Here is a 22,751-nt window from a genome sequence, read left to right on the forward strand (position 1 = left end):
TCGTCGGGGCGTCAACGTGGCGGATGGTAGGCATCGTCGGCGTATCAATAGGGCGGCGTTCGACGTTCTCTCTCTCTCCATGGCGGCGGATAGGCATCATCGGCGTAGCTTCTTCTGACATCGGGCGAATCGACGTAACGCCCCCATCTCTCTTCTTCCTCTAGCCCGCCATAGTTTCCGGTGTTCCTCGTTTCTCAAAAATTATAAATGGCGTAAGGTAATCACGGAAACACGGTTTCGCTTCAACTTCCCCCAGCGGTTGAGGTAGGCGCACTCGTGTAGACTTACTGCCTATCACACACACTGGTGTTCGCACGACACAACAAAGTCCACTGTACACGAAAGGTAGCACGAAGGTGCTCTCGTTCCAAGAATCGCGGCAAAACTGTATATGGAGAGGTAGCACGGAGCTTCTCTCGCTACAAGGATCGCGGTAAGACTGTGTATGGAGAGGTAGCACGGAGCTTCTCTCGCTACAAGGATCGCGGTAAGACTGTGTATGGAGAGGTAGCACGGAGCTTCTCTCGCTACAAGGATCGCGGTAAGACTGAGTGTCGAAAAACCATGTCCTTCGTTTTATTTAGATTTTGAAAAACGACGCTAGGCGATCGTTGAAGCGACGCTTCCGAAGAGGTCAGTCCACTTTGCTCTATTGTCTCCAAACTAGGACGTACCGTGTCCGAAGTTGACTTGTGCGGATTAAGCTTCCGCCTGGCTGTCGCCCATAGCTCAATTGCAATCGCTGTCCACAAACTGATCAATTAGAACCGATTTGATCTGGCGTCCGTAATTGTCGCTTGATCGTGACGAAACTCCACACATCCGTCCTTGCACACATGCCGCTGCGCTGGTATAAGTTTCACATGAATCTGACCGTTGGAAACCGAGATATTTAAATGTTTGTCATTACGGTCGAATTTCCTAAGCTTTAGACGCATAGCGTGACCCTTCAGGTGCTCACCCTTAACACAAGCGAATGTCTCGTTTCTCCCGTCGGCTTGGCAAAAATCAAATATGTAATCTTACAAATTAAAACACGTAACACTTTGAATCAACACGTCTTTTTACCGCTACATACATGAATAATAATGATAATAATAATGACGGTAAATCTGACTGTCACAACCTCGCCCCTCTCCTTCTTACAAGGATTTCGTAAGCGTGAAAAATTCGCTCTACACAGGGACGGAAATTTTTTTTGTTTACAAATCCTTGAACACTCTGTATATAAAAATTGACAAGCAAATACATGAACACCCTGTATATAAAAATTGACAATCAAATACATGAACACCCTGTATATAAAAATTTACTCTCTGAACGGCACGGACACTGTGACCTTCCAGATACATAACATATATAATAACACCCTGAATATAAACATAACACGAAGAGTATGTACACAAAACAAGAACAAGATGTGAGCATTTACGTGTCAGCTCGCATTCTTACGTCGCTCTCTCTCTCTCGTACCTGGGCGAACCGTGTCTCGAATTTGGCCTGTTCAGGTCTCTCGCTGGGCTCCATGGTATTCTTGCTCCACGGCGTCCTGCATCTCCCCGATCTGACTCCGGGCTGACCGACCTGCTATCCGCGTGGCGCTGATAAAAGCCATCTCGGACTTGGCCGTTCTGAAAGAAGCTGTCGTTCCTCCTTGGCGACGCACGAGTCGGACCTCCACGCCGTCTCCTGCCTCTGAACGGGCGTCTTCGTTGCGGTGAAGGTGGATCTTGCAGCTGGCGGTTCCTTTCAGCCCCTGGAGCGTGGTGCTGTCCTCTCCATCCCTGCTGGACTAGATGAACGCGCGGGTGTTTATTCCGGTGCGACGAATCATCTTCCGGTCGGCGCCGCTTGCTAAACTTCTCACCCCTGGTTTTCTGCCTCTCCTCCTCGCACTGAAACAGGTTTTCCAGTGTGAGGGACATCGCGTCGGCGTCAAACACGCATGCTCCATTGAGGTGACGACGAATTTCGTGTGGAAAATGGTACACCAGAGCGGCTATTATCTCCGCCGTAGTCATTTGGGGTTGCAGAGACTTGAACTCATTGTACCGTTTCCAAAAGTACTGGGCATACGTGAGTCCTCCGCCCCTGTCGTATCGTTCGTTTCGCACCTGCATTAGCATCCTCTCGACCTGCAGGGGACGTTGAAAATAAGTGAGAAACGCTTCCTTGAACTCCTCATATGAATTGAAGTTCCCCTCGTTCCTGTCCATCCAGTTCTTGGCCCGGTCCTGCATTAAACCTTTCAGAATCAGAAGCCTATCCTCGTCCGTCAGACCTAACTCACGGGCGGTAGAATTAAATTCCTCGAGGTACGTGGAAGGAAGAATTCTGTCAGCTCCCGAAAATTTTTTGAAGTGCTTCCGGTATTCGGGCGGAAACAGAGCTCTCCTGGCGGACGGTTGTAAATCCTCGTCCCTCTGCTCGCGGCGCGGACTCAACCGTGGTGACGCAGTGTCTTCTCTTCGAAGGGGGCGGGGCGTTCCTGGAGCTCGCTGGTCGCTTCCCCCGTTCGAGCGAGTGGCGATGTCGACTGCCGGTGGTGACGTCAATCTGGGCTCCCGCGACGATTGTGAAGTGCCGCTGCTAGTCACGCTCAGTTGACGCACTTTCACCTCGAGGTCCTCAATTCGTTCGGAGTTTCCTTCGGCCCGAACTGAAATTTCCCGCACATGTCGCCCCAGGGAGTCTATGCCACGGTCACATGTCGCTTCCAGCTGCACGCATTGTCGGGCCATCTGCTGCATACCTTCCTCCTGGTCGCGCACGCTCTGAGACAGTGTTGCCATCTGCTTCTCTTGCCGGTCGATCCGCACGTTGGTGTCGGCGATTTTGGCTTCGACACGGGATTCGCATTCCTGTACCCGAGTGACGAGTTCTTGCGTTATCACCTCACCGGAAGTACGGATGGTCTCCTGGAGGCGGTCTTCCGTCACTTGCATCTGGGTGCTGATGGCCTCTATCTTCCTTTGGGTGGCTTCCATCCCGCTTCGCGTGGCTTCCATCTTAGCTTCGATTCCGCTTCGCGTGGCCTCCATCTCGCTTCGCGTGGCCTTCATCTCGCTTCGCGTGGCCTCCATCTTGGCTTCCATCCGTAGTAGCATCTCGATGATCTGTTGGGAGTTGGTACCACTGAGGCTAGCTGCTTCGTTGACCCGTTCCGCACCTCCCGGAGAAACCGGTTGCGCGCTGACCTCATTGGCTTGCCCCCCGCTGTTCGGTAGACTGCTTCCTTCACGTGGACCTAACGGGAGATCGCACCGGGAACAAACCTGTCTAGCTGTGCCGACGTATTCACTTTCTAAGAAATTCCTCGCTGCAGATATCGCAAATCACCCTTACGTCACTCATGTTTAAGTTCTCGATGCGGCGGTTGCGCAATTTCATGAAATCAAATATTCAACCCTCGGTCGATTCTCAATGCTCGCTGACAAGCGTAAACGTGAGCGCTCACAATATATACCAATATATGTATTTAAACAATTCACAAACGAAAAAAGATAAGGGCGGTCGATTCCCCTTTTGCCAGAACTCAACTTAACGCCTAATGCCATATGCCAAACAAAAATTTTAAAATGCCTAACGCCTTAAGTAGCTGCCCTACTACCTTAACAAAATAAACGCCTAATATATCAATTACCACCTCACGTCAAAAATAACACAATAAAATCTCACAATGAAACACTTTAACTGTCGCCTCGGCTACGGCTACTTATTTAACGTGCCTGACGTCATTCTGGTTCTACATTACAATGGTAATGTCAAACCCACAAAAACAATTAAACAAATAAACAAAAGGCAATCATTAAGAACCTATTTACCTTTTGTCCCAGGGTAAGTGCCATCAGTTGGAGCCCAAGAGATTACATAGGGTAGAACAAATCACACCACAGGGTTAGTTCTATATATATACACTGTAATTTCTATAAAAGAGCACATGCATAAACATTACATCATTGCCCCTTTCATTCTCACAGTCACACTCGCATTCATTTCTCGGCAATCCAATAGACATGAGTAATTAATACAATAATAGTTCGGCGGCATGTTTAAAGTTAGCTACATTAATTTAAACTGTTCTTAATTTGACATTTTACTTTTGCATTTACGGAAAAACATGTTCCGGTCGGAGCTTTACCTGTACGACAAAACACTACTCCTTTTAAGTTGTTGTTGTTGAATGAATGTTAATCTATATATTGTTAATTTTGAGGTTAACAAGGATCACTGATATATAATTATATTGACAATTTATAGCGTCGTACAATCTGAATGTTAAATACTTTGGATGAATGGATAATTGAACGCTGTACGGTTTTACATGTTAAAATGATAGTTGATGCAATTTAATCACCGTAATAAGCAATGTCTGTTCGAGATTTTTAATGTAATTAAGCGAGTTCATTGGATGTCACGATCGGGCGAACGAAGCTTATCCATTTTCACGTCCATTCCGGCTTACCTTTGTCGGCTCTGACTGAAGTCCTCGTGGTGAAGTCGTGGATGTTTGCGGCGTGGTCAATAGATGGCTTCCGGGCGATAAGATAGGATCTCCGCATCTTCAAGGATTGGCAACTGGGTCGGACGCCCCCCAGCAGGGCCTTTCTCTGTCTCTACTCCATATTGATAGTACACAGACACGTGCGAAATAACACAACACGGAACGGTGCGACACACAAAGCGGATACTTTAAGCGGGTGGTTCGCGGAAGATTGTGTAGGATAACACGCCGAAGAAAATCTGAGTAAAAACTGGTTGATAGCGCGTCGAAGAAAACCCGAGTAAAAACTGGTGGTTTCCCTTCTCTGCGCGTCTATTTATTTGCTATTCAAAAGGTCTGTTACGGTACCCTCTCTGTCCAAGCGTTGCTAAATTGTCATCAAGTAGTAGCCTCTTGTTCTGCTATCTTCGCCCGTATATTTGGAGTTCTTTGACCCTTCTCGAGCAGCACCTCGAGTAGAGGTTAGCCAAAGATCGGGCCTATTGTAACCTGCACGTTCGTTCCGAAGACAGTGCCAGGGAGTCTGTAGCTATTGTTATCCAGTCTAGCTGTTTAACCTTTAATATCGGGCTTAATTTATCTCCTATCAAATTCTGCTTTGGGGATTTCGTCGATGATAATCTGCTGCTGGGCTGTCTTTAATTTCAGTTGAATCTGACCATTGGTAACAAAGTTGTATTTTTATATTTCTTTACCCGAGGCTCGGCCTCTTCTCTCGGGAAACAGGCTAGTCCTTCGCTCTCTGCCGTCCAAGTCCCGGTGAACAGCAACAATCCAATGCATATTATTGCTTATTACGATGATTAATTGATTTACCTGATAATTAGCAAGATTTTATCGTTATAACATTCCCCTCTCCTTACACATGAATTTTTTCTGAGCTTAAGATTATATGCGAAGGAGAAATTCATCAAAACACAATTAATAATTAACGTTAAATCTTGTCTAATTGTTACACATAGGCGCTCGAATAGGGACTCGAACCCTGGAATATAGTTGTCTTTTTCTACAGACTAAATTGCACTTTTCAATTAATTTTACATCATTACATTTAATATTAACCAAACATAAAATTGCAGGATTACTCAACATTCATTTTTCAGTTCTTGACTCTGTAACATTGCTCATTTAAACAAACACCTTGCTAACACTTATGAGAATTATCCTATTATGTATGCATATACCTATGTAAACTTACTACATTCACACTCTAAGTTATGATGAAAATTCACTCTTTGAGATATAGTTCAGAATTATTGAGTTAATACATAAGATATTTCTTATCATCAATTCAAACCATTTAAAATACATGTTTCTTTACTAAATAATATCTATTCTGGGTAATAAGAATATAAATAATACGTTATTAATGTTGGCATTAACATAACATGATATATACTCAGATATTGATATGTATATATATATATATATATATATATATATATATATATATAAGTTCTCAGTTTTTTGATAATAATAATAATATCATAATTGTGTTAAATTATTTACACTAGTATGCGGAATAATTTACAAGCTTAAAGGCTCGACTGGTAATCTGGCGCGTTGGGATTGAGTCCCCTACTCGTTGATGGTTGAGGCCATTGTTCTTCAGTTTCTTGCTTCTCATTGTTGTAGGCGGTTCTTACTAAATGAATAGCTTGTGTTCTGCCTTCTTCCATACGATTGTCTTCCTCCTCGCGTGAAAATCGTATGTCGCCACGCCCTCGGTAACCTGCGTTTGTGTTCTGTCCGCCTCCACGGTAGTTTCCTCGATTCGAGCGTTTGGTATCCCTGTCTCGCTGTCTTGGAGAACTGTACTGCGATTGTTCTTGTCGATTGAATTGTTGTCGACGTCCATTGTATGTATTACGTGTAGTCGCCATTTGCACTCGTGGAAAATTTTCTACTCTCTTCCTATCAAAATTATTATTCCCTCTTCTGCTTGATTGATTTTCCCATCGATGTTTTCCGTTCTCCTTCAGCAAATGCATGTCTTCAAGGATAAGCGACATTCGGTCAAAATTTTCTAACACATCTCCTGTAAGCTGTCTCTGTACGTAGCTCGGGTACATAGCTCTGATAGCAGTGAGGATTTCTATCACTTCGGTTCCGGGCTTAAGAAAACGGAATTCATTCACCCTCTGCCAGAAAAACTGTTTGTATGTGAGCTTTCCGTTGACGTCGTACCGCTTGTTTCTTAACTGGGTAACCTTCCTCTCTACCAATGATCTGCACTGAAATTGTTCAATGAAAGCTTTTTCGAAGGTGCTAAAGGTCTTGAACGCTGGTACCTGGTGGTCTAACCAAATGCGTGCGGAACCGCGAAGAAGTTTCTGGATGAGCTTCAGGTGATCCTCTTCGTGAATCCCATATAAAATGCAATCTCTTTTGAATTCTTGAAGAAACGTGGATGGCAAAGTTTCTGTCTTCTCTTGGTCGAAAATCATAAAGTTGTCCAGTGAAAACTTCGAGAAGATGGCACGCCTGCCTATTTCCGAGATGGCTACACTGGTCTGTACCACGGAGTGGACTCGCGAGCAACTGCTATCCTGCTCCATGACGTCATCGCCTGTGGCTTGACTCCCCGATCGAGATGGTTGCTGCGCTAATGTCGCCAGGGGCGTTGTTTCTCGCTGGTCTTCCTCGTTCCTTGTTCGTGGTGACGTAATAACGATTGAAGAAGTCTCTCTCTGCATCGTTTCTTTGATTCGCGTGACGTCTTGGCGTAAGTCTTGCGTCATGTTTTTTATCTTCCTCCATTGCTGTTCTTCTGAGGTCATCTTTGTTTCGATTTGTCCAAATCTTTCTTCCACCATTCTGAAATCCGCTGCAAGTCGACGATCAACCATTCGGAATTCCTCTTCCATTCTCTTTTCCACGTCATTCTTCTTTTCTTCTATCTTCTCTCCCAGGTGTGCCAGGTGTTCATGGATCTGCCTGACTTCAGTTTCCACTGTTTTTTCCAGGTTCTCAATGTCTTTCGAGTTATCACGATGTCTTTCAACACACTCTTCTTGGGCCTTTTCTATTTTCTCATCATTCTTTTTTAATGCTTGTAGAAACTGATCCATCATCTCTCGGTGTTGTTGTTCTTTCTCTCTTCTTCGCAATTCTTTTTGCCTTTCCTTCTCTTCTTCTTCCAATTTTCTCTTCTTCTCCTTCTCTTCTTCTTCCATTTTTTCTTCCTCTCCTTCTCTTCTTCTTCCAATTTTCTCTTCTTCTCCTTCTCTTCTTCTTCCAATTTTCTCTTCTTCTCCTTCTCTTCTTCTTCCAATTTTCTCTTCTTCTCCTTCTCTTCTTCTTCCAATTTTTTCTTCTTCTCCTTCTCTTCTTCTTCCAATTTTCTCTTCTTCTCCTTCTCTTCTTCTTCCAATTTTCTCTTCCTATCCTTCTCTTCTTCTTCCAATTTTCTCTTCTTTTCTTTCTCCTCTTTTCGACGTTCCTTTCCCTTCTTCATGTTGCTTCATCATCGTAGTGAAGAGCGCCATTATCGCTTGAACATCCATGGTGCCTTGGGTTGGTAACACTGCCGTTGGTTGCTCACTTTCAGGGATAACGGTATTCTCCGGAGCACGGTTGCTTTCTCCTCCCTGGTCGCCTTCCAGTAACGTCACTTCCTCTCCTTCCTTTGGATTGTCCATTTCTTCAATCTTCTTCCTTTGTCGAGTTATTCTCTCCATCACCCTTCTCCTCGGTCGTTATTCTCTCTCTCTTCTTCCTTGGATTCGATGCGTTCTCGCAGCGAGATATAAATTTCTCTTTTCCTTTTCATAAATGGACCCTACGGGGTTTTGCGTCTCCCCCCTTTCCATCCTTGATCGATGCTTTATCCTTATCGCCGCATAAAAATCCAAAATCTCTCGCTATGTAAATTACTTTAACCATTGTTACTTCACGCCCACTATATATATTGCACAAACAATTAAATACTCAATTCACATGCTAACTATGCGTAAATACACTTAAATACTCTAAACTAGAAAATTACTGATTATAGCAACACAAAGAACTAAACGCTTCATACTCTAGGCGTCCTGCGTGGTATTTTTTTTTTAACTGCAATAAGTGATTAATATTTGATTTTCTACCTCTATCAATCTCTTGGTTCCTGTCGAAGGCATGTAGGCACATAGCTCTATAACTGAATAATTATTGCACAATAAACTCATTTTTGCGACTATTAATAACTTCCTTCCAACTATCGACACTTATTTAAACTTCGGGCCTACTCGGGCCTAATTATCGCATATTCAGGCCTACTCGGACCTACACGTCGAATGTTCGGAATTACTCATCGAACCTACATGTCGCATGTTCGGAATTACTCGTCGAATCTACATGTCACATGTTCGGAATTACTCATCGAACCTACATGTCACATGTTCGGGATTACTCATCGAACCTACATGTCACATGTTCGGAATTACTCGTCGAACCTACATGTCGCATGTTCGGAATTACTCGTCGAACCTACATGTCGCTTGTTCGGGCGCCATCTTTTAACTGTCGCCTCGGCTACGGCTACTTATTTAACGTGCCTGACGTCATTCTGGTTCTACATTACAATGGTAATGTCAAACCCACAAAAACAATTAAACAAATAAACAAAAGGCAATCATTAAGAACCTATTTACCTTTTGTCCCAGGGTAAGTGCCATCAGTTGGAGCCCAAGAGATTACATAGGGTAGAACAAATCACACCACAGGGTTAGTTCTATATATATACACTGTAATTTCTATAAAAGAGCACATGCATAAACATTACATCATTGCCCCTTTCATTCTCACAGTCACACTCGCATTCATTTCTCGGCAATCCAATAGACATGAGTAATTAATACAATAATAGTTCGGCGGCATGTTTAAAGTTAGCTACATTAATTTAAACTGTTCTTAATTTGACATTTTACTTTTGCATTTACGGAAAAACATGTTCCGGTCGGAGCTTTACCTGTACGACAAAACACTACTCCTTTTAAGTTGTTGTTGTTGAATGAATGTTAATCTATATATTATTAATTTTGAGGTTAACAAGGATCACTGATATATAATTATATTGACAATTTATAGCGTCGTACAATCTGAATGTTAAATACTTTGGATGAATGGATAATTGAACGCTGTACGGTTTTACATGTTAAAATGATAGTTGATGCAATTTAATCACCGTAATAAGCAATGTCTGTTCGAGATTTTTAATGTAATTAAGCGAGTTCATTGGATGTCACGACGGGGCGAACGAAGCTTATCCATTTTCACGTCCATTCCGGCTTACCTTTGTCGGCTCTGACTGAAGTCCTCGTGGTGAAGTCGTGGATGTTTGCGGCGTGGTCAATAGATGGCTTCCGGGCGATAAGATAGGATCTCCGCATCTTCAAGGATTGGCAACTGGGTCGGACGCCCCCCAGCAGGGCCTTTCTCTGTCTCTACTCCATATTGATAGTACACAGACACGTGCGAAATAACACAACACGGAACGGTGCGACACACAAAGCGGATACTTTAAGCGGGTGGTTCGCGGAAGATTGTGTAGGATAACACGCCGAAGAAAATCTGAGTAAAAACTGGTTGATAGCGCGTCGAAGAAAACCCGAGTAAAAACTGGTGGTTTCCCTTCTCTGCGCGTCTATTTATTTGCTATTCAAAAGGTCTGTTACGGTACCCTCTCTGTCCAAGCGTTGCTAAATTGTCATCAAGTAGTAGCCTCTTGTTCTGCTATCTTCGCCCGTATATTTGGAGTTCTTTGACCCTTCTCGAGCAGCACCTCGAGTAGAGGTTAGCCAAAGATCGGGCCTATTGTAACCTGCACGTTCGTTCCGAAGACAGTGCCAGGGAGTCTGTAGCTATTGTTATCCAGTCTAGCTGTTTAACCTTTAATATCGGGCTTAATTTATCTCCTATCAAATTCTGCTTTGGGGATTTCGTCGATGATAATCTGCTGCTGGGCTGTCTTTAATTTCAGTTGAATCTGACCATTGGTAACAAAGTTGTATTTTTATATTTCTTTACCCGAGGCTCGGCCTCTTCTCTCGGGAAACAGGCTAGTCCTTCGCTCTCTGCCGTCCAAGTCCCGGTGAACAGCAACAATCCAATGCATATTATTGCTTATTACGATGATTAATTGATTTACCTGATAATTAGCAAGATTTTATCGTTATAACACAGTTATATGACACCAAAATACGCCTGACGTAGCCCTTACAAAAACGACATATGCACCTGCACTGAGGGTGCTTTCGATTTAAAATATACCGGTCCCTGTGTTCGCGGCGCCAAAAATGTATATGCACCTGCACTCCCTTGCCCGGGAAAACAAATGCTACCACTACCTAGATAGAGGCGGCATAATCTCCCTCGGACAAGCGAAATAGCGTTACGGTCCAGGATAAGTTCGTGCGTAGGAACCGGTGACCGACAGTGCATAGTGATAAGCCATATCGAATAAAAACAAAGACATATGTACTTTCAAATTACCACCTCTTTACCTGTAGCCGGGAAGCGGCTAGCTGCATACCTGAAAATCACGGGTAGCGACATGCATACGAAAATGATATAGCCCAAAACTAACATGAAAATAAAAAGTATATTCTATTCATCACCAACAAAAAATGGAATTATTACAGGTCCCCACACTTGCACTCTCACATTCTCTCTCAGATTCAATCCTCATGGGGTCATCGACACAAGAAATTATACATGACATGTACAGGTTTTATGACGACAAGCCCTAATTATTGCATTCTCAATTAATTTTATCTTACTTTTTGTCTAATCAGGTCATTTGTGATTTTGCTCCAGTGCTACTTAAATCCTAGCCAGCCCTTACTTAAGTTCACCTTTTGTTTTTTAAAAAAGAAACTAGTCGGCGCGGTGACCATACATTACTTGACCAGTATAAACAAAGGCGTCTCAACGGCAATTACATTCACGTGGGCGGACGTTTTCCTTTTACAAGACCTCACGTGGTTCCAAACATAACAAATAACCTCCGTTGAGTGACGCAAACATATACTCTCTAGCAGGCGGGACTTAAACACTTCGCCGCGACGAGCAATTCACATTACCAGGCAAATACTTTAACAAATAATCACATATGCGACCGGACATAGCTAGCAGCGACACAGCGCTGACACATAAAAATGAACAAACCTCAAGTAGAATATGCAATTAAGCGGGCGGCGCTTTACTCTAATAGTACGCACTTTAAACAAATACAAAGGAGCACAAACGACAATGAATTTAAGATCATAAAAAAATATCACAAGGAATAAGAAAAATTGACCTGAGACGAATAGATTACAAATGACAAGCGCGACGGGAGTTTGGTATGAAGTTCGAGTTGAGTGGGCGTTTTCAAAATGTCGACGAATTTCAAGGGCGTTCTCTAAATCAATCGGGCCGTCACGTGTTAAGGTTCACACAGATGAATACTTTACCATCTCTCAGCTTCCGGGGTGCATCCTGGCGTCTTTACGGGCGATTGAAAACACATAGTATCCACGCGAAAGGTTTCCTGGGTCGTGACGATGAAGATGCAAAAAGGGTTCAAACACCTAGTTCCCCGGCTCCTCTTCCTCTCGGGATCGGTGGATCTCCGTGGTATGGCGCGGTTCGGACGTCGCATCTGAGCGGTCGTTGTAGGCGTCGTCGGCGTCGTCGGGGCGTCAACATCTCTCTCTACGTCTCTCTGTCGCGGCTGGTAGGCGTCGTCGGGGCGTCAACGTGGCGGATGGTAGGCATCGTCGGCGTATCAATAGGGCGGCGTTCGACGTTCTCTCTCTCTCCATGGCGGCGGATAGGCATCATCGGCGTAGCTTCTTCTGACATCGGGCGAATCGACGTAACGCCCCCATCTCTCTTCTTCCTCTAGCCCGCCATAGTTTCCGGTGTTCCTCGTTTCTCAAAAATTATAAATGGCGTAAGGTAATCACGGAAACACGGTTTCGCTTCAACTTCCCCCAGCGGTTGAGGTAGGCGCACTCGTGTAGACTTACTGCCTATCACACACACTGGTGTTCGCACGACACAACAAAGTCCACTGTACACGAAAGGTAGCACGAAGGTGCTCTCGTTCCAAGAATCGCGGCAAAACTGTATATGGAGAGGTAGCACGGAGCTTCTCTCGCTACAAGGATCGCGGTAAGACTGTGTATGGAGAGGTAGCACGGAGCTTCTCTCGCTACAAGGATCGCGGTAAGACTGTGTATGGAGAGGTAGCACGGAGCTTCTCTCGCTACAAGGATCGCGGTAAGACTGAGTGTCGAAAAACCATGTCCTTCGTTTTATTTAGATTTTGAAAAACGACGCTAGGCGATCGTTGAAGCGACGCTTCCGAAGAGGTCAGTCCACTTTGCTCTATTGTCTCCAAACTAGGACGTACCGTGTCCGAAGTTGACTTGTGCGGATTAAGCTTCCGCCTGGCTGTCGCCCATAGCTCAATTGCAATCGCTGTCCACAAACTGATCAATTAGAACCGATTTGATCTGGCGTCCGTAATTGTCGCTTGATCGTGACGAAACTCCACACATCCGTCCTTGCACACATGCCGCTGCGCTGGTATAAGTTTCACATGAACCTGACCGTTGGAAACCGAGATATTTAAATGTTTGTCATTACGGTCGAATTTCCTAAGCTTTAGACGCATAGCGTGACCCTTCAGGTGCTCACCCTTAACACAAGCGAATGTCTCGTTTCTCCCGTCGGCTTGGCAAAAATCAAATATGTAATCTTACAAATTAAAACACTTAACACTTTGAATCAACACGTCTTTTTACCGCTACATACATGAATAATAATGATAATAATAATGACGGTAAATCTGACTGTCACAACCTCGCCCCTCTCCTTCTTACAAGGATTTCGTAAGCGTGAAAAATTCGCTCTACACAGGGACGGAAATTTTTTTTGTTTACAAATCCTTGAACACTCTGTATATAAAAATTGACAAGCAAATACATGAACACCCTGTATATAAAAATTGACAATCAAATACATGAACACCCTGTATATAAAAATTTACTCTCTGAACGGCACGGACACTGTGACCTTCCAGATACATAACATATATAATAACACCCTGAATATAAACATAACACGAAGAGTATGTACACAAAACAAGAACAAGATGTGAGCATTTACGTGTCAGCTCGCATTCTTACGTCGCTCTCTCTCTCTCGTACCTGGGCGAACCGTGTCTCGAATTTGGCCTGTTCAGGTCTCTCGCTGGGCTCCATGGTATTCTTGCTCCACGGCGTCCTGCATCTCCCCGATCTGACTCCGGGCTGACCGACCTGCTATCCGCGTGGCGCTGATAAAAGCCATCTCGGACTTGGCCGTTCTGAAAGAAGCTGTCGTTCCTCCTTGGCGACGCACGAGTCGGACCTCCACGCCGTCTCCTGCCTCTGAACGGGCGTCTTCGTTGCGGTGAAGGTGGATCTTGCAGCTGGCGGTTCCTTTCAGCCCCTGGAGCGTGGTGCTGTCCTCTCCATCCCTGCTGGACTAGATGAACGCGCGGGTGTTTATTCCGGTGCGACGAATCATCTTCCGGTCGGCGCCGCTTGCTAAACTTCTCACCCCTGGTTTTCTGCCTCTCCTCCTCGCACTGAAACAGGTTTTCCAGTGTGAGGGACATCGCGTCGGCGTCAAACACGCATGCTCCATTGAGGTGACGACGAATTTCGTGTGGAAAATGGTACACCAGAGCGGCTATTATCTCCGCCGTAGTCATTTGGGGTTGCAGAGACTTGAACTCATTGTACCGTTTCCAAAAGTACTGGGCATACGTGAGTCCTCCGCCCCTGTCGTATCGTTCGTTTCGCACCTGCATTAGCATCCTCTCGACCTGCAGGGGACGTTGAAAATAAGTGAGAAACGCTTCCTTGAACTCCTCATATGAATTGAAGTTCCCCTCGTTCCTGTCCATCCAGTTCTTGGCCCGGTCCTGCATTAAACCTTTCAGAATCAGAAGCCTATCCTCGTCCGTCAGACCTAACTCACGGGCGGTAGAATTAAATTCCTCGAGGTACGTGGAAGGAAGAATTCTGTCAGCTCCCGAAAATTTTTTGAAGTGCTTCCGGTATTCGGGCGGAAACAGAGCTCTCCTGGCGGACGGTTGTAAATCCTCGTCCCTCTGCTCGCGGCGCGGACTCAACCGTGGTGACGCAGTGTCTTCTCTTCGAAGGGGGCGGGGCGTTCCTGGAGCTCGCTGGTCGCTTCCCCCGTTCGAGCGAGTGGCGATGTCGACTGCCGGTGGTGACGTCAATCTGGGCTCCCGCGACGATTGTGAAGTGCCGCTGCTAGTCACGCTCAGTTGACGCACTTTCACCTCGAGGTCCTCAATTCGTTCGGAGTTTCCTTCGGCCCGAACTGAAATTTCCCGCACATGTCGCCCCAGGGAGTCTATGCCACGGTCACATGTCGCTTCCAGCTGCACGCATTGTCGGGCCATCTGCTGCATACCTTCCTCCTGGTCGCGCACGCTCTGAGACAGTGTTGCCATCTGGTTCTCTTGCCGGTCGATCCGCACGTTGGTGTCGGCGATTTTGGCTTCGACACGGGATTCTCATTCCTGTACCCGAGTGACTAGTTCTTGCGTTATCACCTCACCGGAAGTACGGATGGTCTCCTGGAGGCGGTCTTCCGTCACTTGCATCTTGTTGCTGATGGCCTCTATCTTCCTTTGGGTGGCTTCCATCCCGCTTCGCGTGGCTTCCATCCCGCTTCGCGTGGCTTCCATCTTAGCTTCGATTCCGCTTCGCGTGGCTTCCATCTCGCTTCGCGTGGCCTTCATCTCGCTTCGCGTGGCCTCCATCTTGGCTTCCATCCGTAGTAGCATCTCGATGATCTGTTGGGAGTTGGTACCACTGAGGCTAGCTGCTTCGTTGACCCGTTCCGCACCTCCCGGAGAAACCGGTTGCGCGCTGACCTCATTGGCTTGCCCCCCGCTGTTCGGTAGACTGCTTCCTTCACGTGGACCTAACGGGAGATCGCACCGGGAACAAACCTGTCTAGCTGTGTTGACGTATTCACTTTCTAAGAAACTCCTCGCTGCAGATATCGCAAATCACCCTTACGTCACTCATGTTTAAGTTCTCGATGCGGCGGTTGCGCAATTTCATGAAATCAAATATTCAACCCTCGGTCGATTCTCAATGCTCGCTGACAAGCGTAAACGTGAGCGCTCACAATATATACCAATATATGTATTTAAACAATTCACAAACGAAAAAAGATAAGGGCGGTCGATTCCCCTTTTGCCAGAACTCAACTTAACGCCTAATGCCATATGCCAAACAAAAATTTTAAAATGCCTAACGCCTTAAGTAGCTGCCCTACTACCTTAACAAAATAAACGCCTAATATCTCAATTACCACCTCACGTCAAAAATAACACAATAAAATCTCACAATGAAACACAGTTATATGACACCAAAATACGCCTGACGTAGCCCTTACAAAAACGACATATGCACCTGCACTGAGGGTGCTTTCGATTTAAAATATACCGGTCCCTGTGTTCGCGGCGCCAAAAATGTATATGCACCTGCACTCCCTTGCCCGGGAAAACAAATGCTACCACTACCTAGATAGAGGCGGCATAATCTCCCTCGGACAAGCGAAATAGCGTTACGGTCCAGGATAAGTTCGTGCGTAGGAACCGGTGACCGACAGTGCATAGTGATAAGCCATATCGAATAAAAACAAAGACATATGTACTTTCAAATTACCACCTCTTTACCTGTAGCCGGGAAGCGGCTAGCTGCATACCTGAAAATCACGGGTAGCGACATGCATACGAAAATGATATAGCCCAAAACTAACATGAAAATAAAAAGTATATTCTATTCATCACCAACAAAAAATGGAATTATTACAGGTCCCCACACTTGCACTCTCACATTCTCTCTCAGATTCAATCCTCATGGGGTCATCGACACAAGAAATTATACATGACATGTACAGGTTTTATGACGACAAGCCCTAATTATTGCATTCTCAATTAATTTTATCTTACTTTTTGTCTAATCAGGTCATTTGTGATTTTGCTCCAGTGCTACTTAAATCCTAGCCAGCCCTTACTTAAGTTCACCTTTTGTTTTTTAAAAAAGAAACTAGTCGGCGCGGTGACCATACATTACTTGACCAGTATAAACAAAGGCGTCTCAACGGCAATTACATTCACGTGGGCGGACGTTTTCCTTTTACAAGACCTCACGTGGTTCCAAACATAACAAATAACCTCCGTTGAGTGGCGCAAACATATACTCTCTAGCAGGCGGGACTTAAACACTTCGCCGCGACGAGCAATTCACATTACCAGGCAAATACTTTAACAAATAATCACATATGCGACCGGACATAGCTAGCAGCAACACAGCGCTGACACATAAAAATGAACAAACCTCAAGTAGAATATGCAATTAAGCGGGCGGCGCTTTACTCTAATAGTACGCACTTTAAACAAATACAAAGGAGCACAAACGACAATGAATTTAAGATCATAAAAAAATATCACAAGGAATAAGAAAAATTGACCTGAGACGAATAGATTACAAATGACAAGCGCGACGGGAGTTTGGTATGAAGTTCGAGTTGAGTGGGCGTTTTCAAAATGTCGACGAATTTCAAGGGCGTTCTCTAAATCAATCGGGCCGTCACGTGTTAAGGTTCACACAGATGAATACTTTACCATCTCTCAGCTTCCGGGGTGCATCCTGGCGTCTTTACGGGCGATTGAAAACACATAGTATCCACGCGAAAGGTTTCCTGGGTCGTGACGATGAAGATGCAAAAAGGGTTCAAACACCTAGTTCCCCGGCTCCTCTTCCTCTCGGGATCGGTGGATCTCCGTGGTATGGCGCGGTTCGGACGTCGCATCTGAGCGGTCGTTGTAGGCGTCGTCGGCGTCGTCGGGGCGTCAACATCTCTCTCTACGTCTCTCTGTCGCGGCTGGTAGGCGTCATCGGCGTCGTCGGGACGTCAACATCTCTCTCTACGTCTCTCTGTCGCGGCTGGTAGGCGTCATCGGCGTCGTCGGGGCGTCAACATCTCTCTCTACGTCTCTCTGTCGCGGCTGGTAGGCGTCGTCGGGGCGTCAACGTGGCGGATGGTAGGCATCGTCGGCGTATCAATAGGGCGGCGTTCGACGTTCTCTCTCTCTCCATGGCGGCGGATAGGCATCATCGGCGTAGCTTCTTCTGACATCGGGCGAATCGACGTAACGCCCCCATCTCTCTTCTTCCTCTAGCCCGCCATAGTTTCCGGTGTTCCTCGTTTCTCAAAAATTATAAATGGCGTAAGGTAATCACGGAAACACGGTTTAGCTTCAACTTCCCCCAGCGGTTGAGGTAGGCGCACTCGTGTAGACTTACTGCCTATCACACACACTGGTGTTCGCACGACACAACAAAGTCCACTGTACACGAAAGGTAGCACGAAGGTGCTCTCGTTCCAAGAATCGCGGCAAAACTGTATATGGAGAGGTAGCACGGAGCTTCTCTCGCTACAAGGATCGCGGTAAGACTGTGTATGGAGAGGTAGCACGGAGCTTCTCTCGCTACAAGGATCGCGGTAAGACTGTGTATGGAGAGGTAGCACGGAGCTTCTCTCGCTACAAGGATCGCGGTAAGACTGAGTGTCGAAAAACCATGTCCTTCGTTTTATTTAGATTTTGAAAAACGACGCTAGGCGATCGTTGAAGCGACGCTTCCGAAGAGGTCAGTCCACTTTGCTCTATTGTCTCCAAACTAGGACGTACCGTGTCCGAAGTTGACTTGTGCGGATTAAGCTTCCGCCTGGCTGTCGCCCATAGCTCAATTGCAATCGCTGTCCACAAACTGATCAATTAGAACCGATTTGATCTGGCGTCCGTAATTGTCGCTTGATCGTGACGAAACTCCACACATCCGTCCTTGCACACATGCCGCTGCGCTGGTATAAGTTTCACATGAATCTGACCGTTGGAAACCAAGATATTTAAATGTTTGTCATTACGGTCGAATTTCCTAAGCTTTAGACGCATAGCGTGACCCTTCAGGTGCTCACCCTTAACACAAGCGAATGTCTCGTTCCTCCCGTCGGCTTGGCAAAAATCAAATATGTAATCTTACAAATTAAAACACTTAACACTTTGAATCAACACGTCTTTTTACCGCTACATACATGAATAATAATGATAATAATAATGACGGTAAATCTGACTGTCACAGTGGTATACCAAACCATGCACTAAACGTATCGTCACATGGAAAGTTACTCTGATGCAAGTGCTTTAACCAAAATAAAAATGAAATGGATCGATCACACCAAAACACGCACTTCACTCTGGCAAGTTACTCTGATGCCAGTGGTTCAACCAAGAGAAAAAAGAAATGGTTCGGTTACACCAAAACACACCCTTCACTCATCTGCACATGGCAGGTCGATGTAAAACTGTGTCTGTATTCTTCGTCCATGTACTGCAGCATATTATAACCATCAGGCCTTCTTCTTCTTGAGTGGCAGCGCGGCATGGTGAAAGACAAGTAGGTTCTCTGGAACAGTGTGTACATCTTCATGTACAAGGTATAATCTAGGATGGTGTATTTTGCATGTAAATAATAACTACATGCTGATGTGACATAACATAATTTTTGTCTTTGCATACTACAAACCGGTATCATAATACATATAAGACTTTCATATTACCCAGTATTGTATAATACATGACAACAATCCAAATACTGTACAAGCTGTGTTGCCAAAAGGCAAAGGTTTCATGTACCTTACCGTTTACTGCAACCGTTTTATAGTTCCATCTAGCCATAGAGCGTTGTTCCACTCACCTTCGTTGGCTGCCTCTTTGCCATCACATCCTTGCTTCCCCTGCATCCATTAACTTCTTTCTCTTAACGTCCTTCCATTCAGAAAGGTTTATTTTGCGTTTTCTGCTTCTATTGATACGATGCACGTCGCTAGCAGATAACGTTACTTCAGCATCTTACTTGGACATCGTTGTTCCACTCAGAGACCAGTTTGCAAAGTAGTCTAGTCTCTGGTATACGTATGATGTATGCACTGTGAGAATTTTCTTAACTGGGGGAAAGCATCACCCCACGCTCCTCTCCTCCAGGACTGCTGACACCCCCACTTAAGTAAAACTCTTGCGGGCGGCTTTGGATGTAGCTGCTGAAGTCTTTTGCCTGGGTTTGAATCACGAATGCCACTTGAAAACGAATCTACAGAACTAAATACAATCTTTCACATTGAAAAGGCATCACACACTACGCGTGTTGCTTGCCATGCAAATGGTAGATCCCTATTCTTTTTCTTCATATCTTCAAGGGTTGGTTTAATCAATTCTTCAACACTTTATGATGTCTTCATTTCCACTGAATGCTTAAGTGGAATTCTCGTTATTTTTCTTCTTATCTTCTTACTACCTCTTTAATTCTCCATCATTATATCTTCATTATTTTTGCATACTTCATTTATGTTTCTAAAGCTTATACGACTGTCGTATCTTGTATTCACATTTGTATTTTCTTATTTTGCGTCATTTTCTACCATTTTAGCTAAAAATACGACGATGAGAAATTAGGTAAAATACATGTGACATTCGCAAAGAAACACGCATGCCAAGAATATGATTGCAAGAAAAAACCTTCGCTGGCTAATCCGCTTATGCACATTTCAAGAATAAACCTCACATATCTTAACTTTCTTTGTTATTTTGAAAGACACATAGTACTTTCTCCGAACGTCAGACTTACTCCCAGTTTCAAAACGCCTTTCTCGCCTCCTGAGTAACTTGTAAAAGTTAAACCCACAGTCGAAACTGATATTTCAATATACTTTCTATGTAATTTGAATATTACGGATTCGAGTATAACTATTTTTTTTACATATCGTATATACATGCTCTGAAGCTGTGGTTGCACTGTAACAAGCAATGAATGGAATAACAACCAATTTAATATAATATAGGCAATATAAAAAGCGTTTCGCATGTTGAAATGCACAAATGTTCAATCTGCAAGCGCATCTCCACCATATTTATATCGCACCGAGTGAAGATGTGAGACCACAGACCCCTAATTTGCAGACTGGAAACGACAGGTCTGTGGTCCCAACAATAGATTGGTCTCGTTGTTACGTTCTGGATATTTCTAGAAGCTGAATTCGGAAATAGGTTCAGATTCCGGTCCACATGTCCTGGTATCCTAGACCTGGTATCGCATATGAATTTGGTTCAGATTCAGATCAATGTTTTTATCAGTTTGTATGAAATGAGAAAGTATCGTCACCAAACAAATTTATATAGAATAAAGATAAAATGTCCATATTGAAATTAAATTGAAAATCTGAAAATGACCAATATTAAGATTTTATCGAAACTGCAGCCATTTAAAAGACAATATCTAGTTCTTTCTATCAATATAAGAAATGTTCTTCTACGTAAATTCAATAATAACGAAAACTACAGCATTAAACAAATAAAACATAATAGTCAGAATAAACAAGTCGTAACTCAAATGTCTGTCTTTCTTCTTCTCCTTCCTTAAGTTTATGAATGCCAGGTTTCCTCTACATCTGGTTTCTTGCTATCTTCCTCAATCAGACGTTTTTTTTAGAACACCAGTGGGACATGATTTGGATCTAGATATATCAGCCCCACGGTAGGCCTTTACCAGTGGCGGCGATTGGGTTTCAAAACAGGTGGGTCAAGATGTCAAAACTGGGGGGAGGGGCAGGAGAGTTTACTTTCCCTTAGTAGATAAGGTTTAGCATAGTGCGGGGGCAAAAATGGCAAAATGTGGAGGGGGGCTGCCCCCTCTAATCGCCGCCACTGCTCTTTACATTTGTCAGGCAATTTCTGAATATCTGTTACGCAAAGGTATTTGGTATCGTTTGTTGTCTTTTGGACATGCTCATGCGCGTCTTCTTCTTTTACGTTGTTGTTATCGGTGGCGCAGGAAAGGGGGTGGTTGAGGGGTACAGTATGTTCCGCTAAAATTTTTGAAAGGGTTAAAGTACCCCTTAAAACCGCCCATCCAAGTTGTAGCTCTTGTATCCCTTCAAACAATTTGACAGAAACAAGGTCCACTATTCGAATAATCCCATTTCAAATAGCATGCAGTTTTCATTGTTTATGAACATTATCTTCCTTTCCAAGAGAATTAAAAGCGCTATAAGCCTATTGCAGTACATTGTGGTACTAATTAGTTAACTTAATCTGTAACAGGAAAACAATTAATTAAAATTGAAATTTTTGTAAAAGTAGGTTCAGGAAGTAAACTTAACTTCGGACTAAGTAAAGTGAGTGAGCTCATTCTTAATAGATAAAAGAGAAGGTACATGATTAGGGGAAATTTTAAAATATTGAAAACTCTTTTATCAAGTCTATAAAATATATCAAGTCAAATTATTTTATTTTATTAAGTTTTAAACGTTCAAAACCGAGCAACGAAATACGTGTATACCTTGCTTAATTTTGTCATATTTAGGTATGGTTGTTCGAATATTCTTCTGCACAATTATGACGAAATGGTGGAGAAAGAAGTGACTGTTCATGCAGTTTTTGAATGCTATTCCCCGAAGTCGGAAAATTTTGTTTTGCCAATTCTTAGCATCTACCATTAATAGACTACGTAAATCAAATGCGATTTCACTTTTCAAGAATAACGCATCACTTAAAGAAAGGACGGTAAAGAGTCCATGGATTCCTTAAACCACAGGAAATAACTAACTATTAAATAACACAAGTTCAATTTTCGGAACACTCTTTGCAAAAATGTTCTTCCCATTTCATCTCAATTGTCTGAAAATATGTAATTATGAGGTTTTTACTACCTATGAAACTTTAATGAATTTAAACTTTTCATATTCCAGCATTTAATGCAGAATTCATATTCTCCTCGTTTTATGTGTGAATTGAAAATTTCATGTATAATTTTAACAGATAAATTACTTTTAACTAAAGTAAACGATCACATAACCCCCACCTTCGGCCGTAATCAAGAAAGTGTGGGCCCCTAACTCCAGAACCCCTATACGCTTTTATGGCGTGGTGCAAAGCACAGGGGAGCACTTAACTTTTAATTTACTTTAACATATATCTATGACCCTGCACAGCCAACTATATTTTTAACTTGGAATAATGAAGTGCCAATTGTGAGAGTCGACATAAAAAAGGTAAAAAGTAAAGTGCTCCTCTGTGCTTAGCACCACGCCATGAAGGCCTATGGGGGGTAACGCCCCACATTTTCTT

The sequence above is a fragment of the Lepisma saccharinum genome, chromosome 20 (genome assembly GCF_977018435.1).
Source record: "Lepisma saccharinum chromosome 20, izLepSacc3.1, whole genome shotgun sequence".
Lineage (NCBI taxonomy): Eukaryota > Metazoa > Arthropoda > Insecta > Zygentoma > Lepismatidae > Lepisma > Lepisma saccharinum.